The 7,751-nt window shown below is 41.7% G+C and overlaps 1 pseudogene; it reads right to left on the reverse strand.

The window, feature by feature from the left end:
* Positions 1-3,912: 3,912 nt before the first annotated feature.
* LOC137940330 (leucine-rich repeat receptor-like serine/threonine-protein kinase SKM1) lies at positions 3,913-7,534 on the reverse strand (annotated as a pseudogene).
* Positions 7,535-7,751: the final 217 nt, after the last annotated feature.

Here is a 7,751-nt window from a genome sequence, read left to right on the forward strand (position 1 = left end):
TTGTGGCCTCCTTATTTGGTTGGAAAGAGCCCATTGTAAAGATTCTCCTCTTTTGACCCTCATCAACTGCACTAAGCATGCAAAGTTCAAAGAAAGAGATGTATGCGCATTTCTTCAAGCTTCTCAGCGTCGATCTCTACTGTACCTTATTTTTCGTTTTCCTTCTTCTCCTTTCAAACAGATCAGAGGCAGTCAGTATGATCAGTAAAACTGTAGAGAGAGATGTTGCAAACAGATAACAATTTTGAAAGACCTGAGCTGAGATGCATGCTCGTTTCTTCAAGCATCTCAGCGTCGATCTCTACTGTATCTTATTTTCCGTTTTCCTGCTTCCCGTTTTAAACAGATCAGAAGCGGTCAGTATGATCAGTAAAACTGTAGGGAGAGATGTTGCAAACAGATAACAATTTTGAAAGACCTGAGCGGAGATGCATGCTCGTTTCTTCAAGCATCTCAGCGTCGATCTCTACTGTATCTTAGATTCCGTTTTCCTTCTTCTCCTTTCAAACAGATCAGAAGCCGTCAGTATGATCAGTAAAACTGTAGAGAGAGATATTGCAAACAGATAACAGTTTTGAAAGATCTGAGCTGAGATGCATGCTCGTTTCTTCAAGCATCTCAACGTCGATCTCTACTGTATCTTACATTCCGTTTTCCTGCTTCTCGTTTTAAACAGATCAGAAGCGGTCAGTATGATCAGTAAAATTGTAGGGAGAGATGTTGCAAACAGATAACAATTTTGAAAGACCTGAGCTGAGATGCATGAGCGTTTCTTCAAGCAATTCAGCGTCGATCTCTACTGTATCTTATTTTCCGTTTTCCTGCTTCTCGTTTCAAACAGATCAGAAGCGGTCAGTATGATCAGTAAAACTGTAGGGAGAGATGTTGCAAACAGATAACAATTTTGACAGAACTGAGCTGAGATGCATGCGCGATTCATTAAGCATCGCAGCGTCGATCTCTACTGTATCTTATTTTCCGTTTCCCTGCTTCTCGTTTCAAACAGATCAGAAGCGGTCAGTGTGATCAGTAAAACTGTAGGAAGAGATGTTGCTGTTGGAAAACGATCACTCTTCCTTTCTCTGTCTCTCTGAATTTTTTTTCACGCAGGAAGAAGAAGAACAGTGACAAAAAGAATAACTCTCTGTATTTTTATTTTTTTTCTCTTTTCTTATCGTTTTACGTAGCTTTACAAGGTATTTATAGAGATTAAAGGTGAATAATCACCACATGGCAAATTAATTGCCACACACGTTGCTTCTTTTCCAACGTTCTTTTCCAGCACAACGATCTTATATTTTTTTTATCAAGAAAACTCCTTAGTTACAACTCATTTATTAATCACGAAGCTTTGAGTTGGGCTTAGTTAGAATTTTGTGGATCAAGTTTATAATCCAACACCCCCCCCCCCCCCTTAAACTTGATCTTGACTCCAAGTAGGTTTATTAATCTTGCTAAATCTTTGCTTGTCAGTGGCTTGGTAAAAATATTGGCGACTTGATCTTGTAACTTTACATATTCAACTTGCACATCCTTTCTTGCAATGCATTCCCTTATATAGTGGTAGCGAATATCGATGTACTTATTTCGATCATAAAATACTAGATTCTTTGCCAAGGCAATGACTGACTTGTTGTCGACACAGATTCTGGTCGGCTCTTCTTGTGTCAAGCGTATCTCTTTCAATAGATTTTGAGCCAAATTGCATGACAAACACATGAGGTAGCAACAACATATTCTGCTTCACAAGTAAACAATGTGACAATTTGATGTTTCTTTAACATCCATGTAAAGGCAGTATCTCCAATGAAAGATATGAATCCAGAAGTACTCATTCAATTAGCTATGTCTCCACCCCAATTGCTATCACTATATCTGATAACCTTGTAATTATTTGAAATTGAATAGAATAAGCCTAAGTCAATAGTACCTTTCACTTAGAGAATAATTCTCTTTGCGGCTTTGAAATGGGTAGTTGTTGGAGATGCCATATAGCGGCTAACCAATCCAGCTGCATAAAGGATATCAGACCTTGTGTAAGTTAAGTAGCATAGACTTCCCATCAAACTTTTGAAGAATGTTGGATCTACACTTTTTCTTCTTCATGCTTGAACATCTTGACTCCGTATTCCATCAGTGTGTCTGTTTGCTTGCAATTCTCCATCTTGTATTTTTTAGGATCTCTTTTGCATAGCCTTCCTGCGAAATGAAAATTCTATTTATTTATTGCTTAACTTCGATGTCAAGGTAGTACGCCATGAGCCCAATATTTTTCATCTCAAATTCTTTGACCATTGCTTTCTTGAAGTCACCAAACAAGTTTGGATTATTACCGGTAAAAGATCAAGTCATCCACGTATAGGCACACGTTCAGAACATCTTTTTTTATCTTAATATAGAGGGCATGCTCGTATGGACATTTGGTAAAGCCGTTCCCTTGAAAGTACTTGTCAATTCGACAATTCCATGCCCTTGGTGCTTGTTTTAACCCGTAAAGACCCTTCTTTAGCTTCAAGGTTTTGTCTTTATGTCCCTTCTTTTCATAACCTAAAGGTTGCTCGGTGTAGACTTTTTCTTCGAGGACTCTATTTAGAAATGCAGACTTTACATCCATTTGATGAATTTTCAATTTGTTTTGACCTACAAGAGAAATGATTAGTCTTATAGTTTCTAAACGGGCAACAAAACAAATACCTCATCATAGTTAATGTCGGCTCTTTTGCTATATCCTTTTGCAAGTAGTCTTGCTTTGGGTTTTTCGATCTCTCCTTTGGCATTTTTCTTCGTCTTGTATACCCATTTGACACCAATGGCTTTGTGCCCTTTTAGAAGTGAAACGCGTTCCCAAGTGTTATTCTTCTCAATGGCTTTGATTTCTTCATCCATCGCATTTTTCCACTTATTTTCTTGTGCAACTTCTTGAAAACTTACTGGTTCACAATTAGCAAAGAGGTAGAAAAGTGTGAGATTACCTAATTGCTCCGTTTCTTCATATATTTCTCGGAGACTTCGTGTCTGTGGTGCAACTCTTTCTGTTCGACTCCCACTCGAATATGACTAAGATGACTCATCTTCGTGGGTAGTTGATGTTTTCGAAGTAGGTGGGGTAGTTAGCTCTTGTTGGGCTTCTCCAGGTTGTTCAATCGATGTTGGCTCATCTACAAATGGAGGGGGAAAATTAAAGTCATTTATATAAAATCCAAAATCCCATAAACATTCTTCGTCAAACACCACATCTCGGTTGATAACAATCTTCTTATTTTTTGGATTGTACAACTTGTAGCCTTTTGAATTTGCATTATAGCCAATGAAGCTAAAACTCTCGCTTTTATTATCAAGCTTGGTTATTTTTTCATCTGGTATATGAGCATGGGCTATGCTTCCAAAGACTCTCAGGTGGGAGATGTCAGGCTTTCTTCCACTCCATGCTTCTTGTCGTGTTTTTTTCCAAACACTTCTTGATGGAAATTGGTTGGACAAATAGACTGCACACTCCACTGCTTTGGTCGAAAATTCCTTAGGTAATTTCTTGCTTTTGAGCATGCTCTAAGCTTTGTTGAGGATAGTTCGGTTTTTTCTTTCTGCCACCCTGTTTTGCTCAGGGGTTCTAGGAACTGTCATTGGTTGAAGAATTCCATTTACTTTGCAGAACTCTTAAAATTCCTTGGAAGTAAATTCTCCTCTTTGATCGGATGTCATGGTTTTGATTTTTTCTACCACTTTTCTTTTCTACTACAACTTTAAATTTCTTGAAAACTTCAAAGACTTCTGATTTCTGTTTCAAGAAATATACTTGTGTTTTTCTTGAAAAATTATTAATGAAGAGAAAAAAATAATTACTTTTACATGGAGAACTTAGCTTGATTGGGCCGCATATATCGGCATGGATTAGCTGTTTTATCAACTATCAAAGCTCCAAGGTGAAATGGAGTACCTAGAATTGAGTAAAAAAAACAGCAGCTATCTACATTTTACACTCCCTCGTACGTATATATCCAACAAAACTTTGTCAGATACTCACTATAATGAGTAAAAGAAAATTAAAAATCTAAAAATAGACAAGCCGAGAGTCGACGTAGTGGGGCTTCCGGGAGGACTCCAGGACTTTGAGTACGTCGGAGACGTTCTGTCTGGCGATGGGGTCCAGGGCAGTGCACTGGATGGCCAGATTCATGGTTTGGACGATCTCTCTCTCTATTTTTGACACGTGGCTTCTGATGGTAGGATCGACCCACGTCTCGAGATGACAATCGGAGTAGCAATAACGGGCCCACTCAACGATGGTTAACTGTGGGGCAACCTCGTGATCGCCCGGGTGCTTCCCCGTCACCAATTCGATCATCAATACTCCCAGGGCGTAGACGTCGCTCTTTTCTGTCAATTCTTGGCCTTCCTGTATTTCTGCACGCACAATTTCTTCGGGTCAGATGTTGAACTGAATTGGGGTAAAGAGCCTTGATAGTCCTACTTATTTACTAATGACAGCTAAAGGTTGTGACGGTAATTGCATATGCAAAGAGGGTAGAGTAGGTATTTCGTACCTGGAGAAGCGTAGCCGGAGGAGAGAAAGGCCTTGTCAGCACCGGCGTTATTGCCCGGAAGGTTCAGTTTCAGGCGCGCTTGGCCCTTCCCGTCGATGACCACATTTTCTGCGGAAAGGTTCCCCTGAATAAGAGCAGGGAAGCAATGGTGATGGAGAAAGGAAAGTGCCCTTGCAATCCCCATGGCTGCTTTCTTGTCTCTCCCAGTTCAATTCCGCCACTACATCTCCGAAACGCCTCCCTTCGATAAATTCATACAGCACAAATCCTTCCGTCTCAGAATGGCAAATTCCGAGCGTCTTCACGACGTTGGGATGACGGATCTTTGCCAAACCTGTCGTTTCAGTCCAAAATTTCGTGGAAGGGGTCGGAACCTCGAATAATTTCTTCAGTGTACGGCGTGCCCTTAACGGCCGAAGTTCCTCTGTACGCGACGCCGTGGAGGTCTTTGAATATAACGTTTTCGTCTCTCAAGGACAACAGAATATCTTCCACGGTGACTGCGTTGAAAAACTTTCTGTCAAAAAGCTGCAAATCCCAGACACCTTCCTCGTTGTCGACATTCTTAGTCTGGAATTCCTTTCCTTGTCGATCGAACGAAGAAGAAGAAGGAGATGGATAATGCGAAAAGTAGCACAAGCACAACCAATACCGAAACGAAAAACCACTCCACCTGTTTCTTTGTGATTTTGCATGCCGGCAAACCGCTGGAAGTACCACCACCACATAGGCCGCCGTTACCAACTAGGGCGCTCGAATTAACGGCGAGAAAGGCTGGGGTCAGAGGCAAAGGGCCATGCAGTTCGTTGTATGAGATATTGACCGAAACCAGCGAGTCGATTTTTCCCAAATCCTGTGGTAATTTTCCAGTGAAGCGGTTATGCGATAAATCCAGCTCACTGAGGACTGGCAATAAGGAAAGAGCTGCGGGAAGATGCCCTGACAGTTTGTTGCTGCTGACCTCTAAACTCACGAGCTTCTCTCTGGATGATATCTCTCGCGGAATGGATCCCGACAGCTGGTTCTTGGCCAAATTCAATTGCACCAACTCGGAAAAGCTTCTAAAACTGGCCGGGATACCGCCTGAAAACTGGTTTTCTGATAGGTCCAGGCTCTCGAGCTCTTCACTACCGAAACTGGGAGGCAAACTCCCTACGAATTTCTTTCTTGCCAAATTCAGCATCTGAAGAGCAGGCATTGCCCATTTCCTGTCATCTATGACACCAGAGAGATCGTTTCCCGAGATATCCCGATAATATACAAGTGGAAGTTTCGTCAGTGCAGGTGATAATTGACCCGAGAGATGGTTATTCTGGAGACGTACTCGTTACAAGCTTTTACAACGGCTCAATCTCTCTGTTAATCTTCCTGATAGAGAGTTGGAGAAGAGAATAAGCTTAAAAAGCTGGCGGGAATTGCACAAACTATTCGGAATTTCTCCTGAGAGATCGTTCGTGGAAAGATCGAGAGAAGTGAGGTTGTTCCTTTCGCCGAGATTCCTCGGGATCTCGCCCGACAATCTGTTGGACCAGAGCTGGAGAACTTTGAGATGAGGGAGGTGAGATGCTGACTCCGGGATTCTGCCGGTGAGATTGTTGGAGAAGAGGTGAAGTATCTCGAGGTTTTGGAGGTTTATTAAGCTTTGGGGGATTCCTCCGGAGAGCGAATTGTCACTTAGATCAAGAGAAATGAGATTACGAAGATTAAAAACTGAAGGAGGTATCGAACCAGACAGCCTATTTTGATAGAGAAACAGGTAACGAAGCTCAGAGAGGTTTCCTAAAGAGAAAGGAATTGCTCCAGTGAGATTATTGTAGACGAGATCAAGATGACGGAGAGATGACAAGTTTCCTATTTCCCTCGGAATTTCCCCTGAAAGATTGTTATAGCCTAAATATATCCACCTTAGGGTAGTCATTAGACCTAGTTCGGGCGGAATTTCACCCACGAGCTCGTTTGAAGCCAAAGTTAAGTCCTGGAGGTTTCTGAGCTCGCTGATAGACTTCGGGATTTTCCCGGACAAGCCGTTTCCTCCAAAATCAAGAGACTTCAAGCCGGAGAAAGATCTGATTTCTGATGGGATTTCGCCGGAAAGCATATTATTGGAGACATCTAGAGTCTCGATGTTCGGCGCCGGCCTTCGTGGGGGTGATATAGGACCAGAAAAATTATTATTGCTAAGATTAAGGTGCTGCAGCGAGGAAGAATAAATTTCCACCGGAATTTCTCCAGAGAGACCGTTGCTAGAGAGATTGATGGTTTTTACAAATGGAAGATGAAAAAGGGCGGGAGAGAGGCAGCCAGAGAGGTTTCTGCGGGAGAGATCGATTCCGGTGACATGAGAATTATTGTTGCAAGTGACACCGTTCCAATCACAGAAAGAGGTCGATGAGTTCTAGCTGGAGAGCTGGTGAAGTAAATCGTTTTTAGAAGCTTTGAACGATAGCAGTATTTCGAGTTCTGCTGCTCCGGCTGCTGAAGACAGGAAAAGAAAGAGAGCCAAAAGAAGAAGACAGCACCAAGCTTCTCTTTTCGCCATTAGGAAGGAGTTGAAGTGCTAACGCACTTTCACGAAACCGATCAAAAATTGCAATGAAAAGGAAGTCGTTTTCCCTGTGATCTCACTTCGCACTCGAGCTTGTTGATGCAAACCTTCTTTCTGAACTAAAAAGAATTGGAATAAACAAATCAAAGTGCTTCTACAAAAACTTGGAAGGACAGAAAAGCCGAAAACATCACGAAAAATGTGAAAACAAAAGAAAAAAGACGACAAAACAAAAGAATGAAACAATCACTCTAGAGTTTTATACCTGAAGAAAATATTCTTTCGACTTGCTTCTTCCTCGAGCTCCTCTGTTAAACCAGCAACAAGCAGTTCGAAAGTAGTACCTGCGCTTATCAATCTTGCTTAGGAGAGTTAAATCTCCGTCAAACTTTAGGTAAAACTTCTGATTTCAGACGCCTTCACTCCAGAAAATATACCCAACAATAAAAAAAACTTTGATCGGAAAAGAAGCCTCTATGAGAGAGATTAGGGAGAAGGAGAAGCGAAGGCAAGCTGAAAAGACCTTGGTTTAAATAGTAGTAAGCCCAGTAGAGGGGAAAACAGAGAAGCGCCTGCAGTCCCGCCTCCAGTCGTACAGTGGTTAACGGTAAATGGAGACAAAACTAGGAAAAAACAACCTCGACATGCTTTGAAGTTTGAACGGG

This window comes from Aristolochia californica, unplaced genomic scaffold (genome assembly GCF_029961685.1).
Source record: "Aristolochia californica isolate CCGP_79_NKW_82.1479 unplaced genomic scaffold, dmAriCali1.0.hap1 SCAF_9, whole genome shotgun sequence".
In the NCBI taxonomy this organism is placed as follows: Eukaryota; Viridiplantae; Streptophyta; class Magnoliopsida; order Piperales; family Aristolochiaceae; genus Aristolochia; species Aristolochia californica.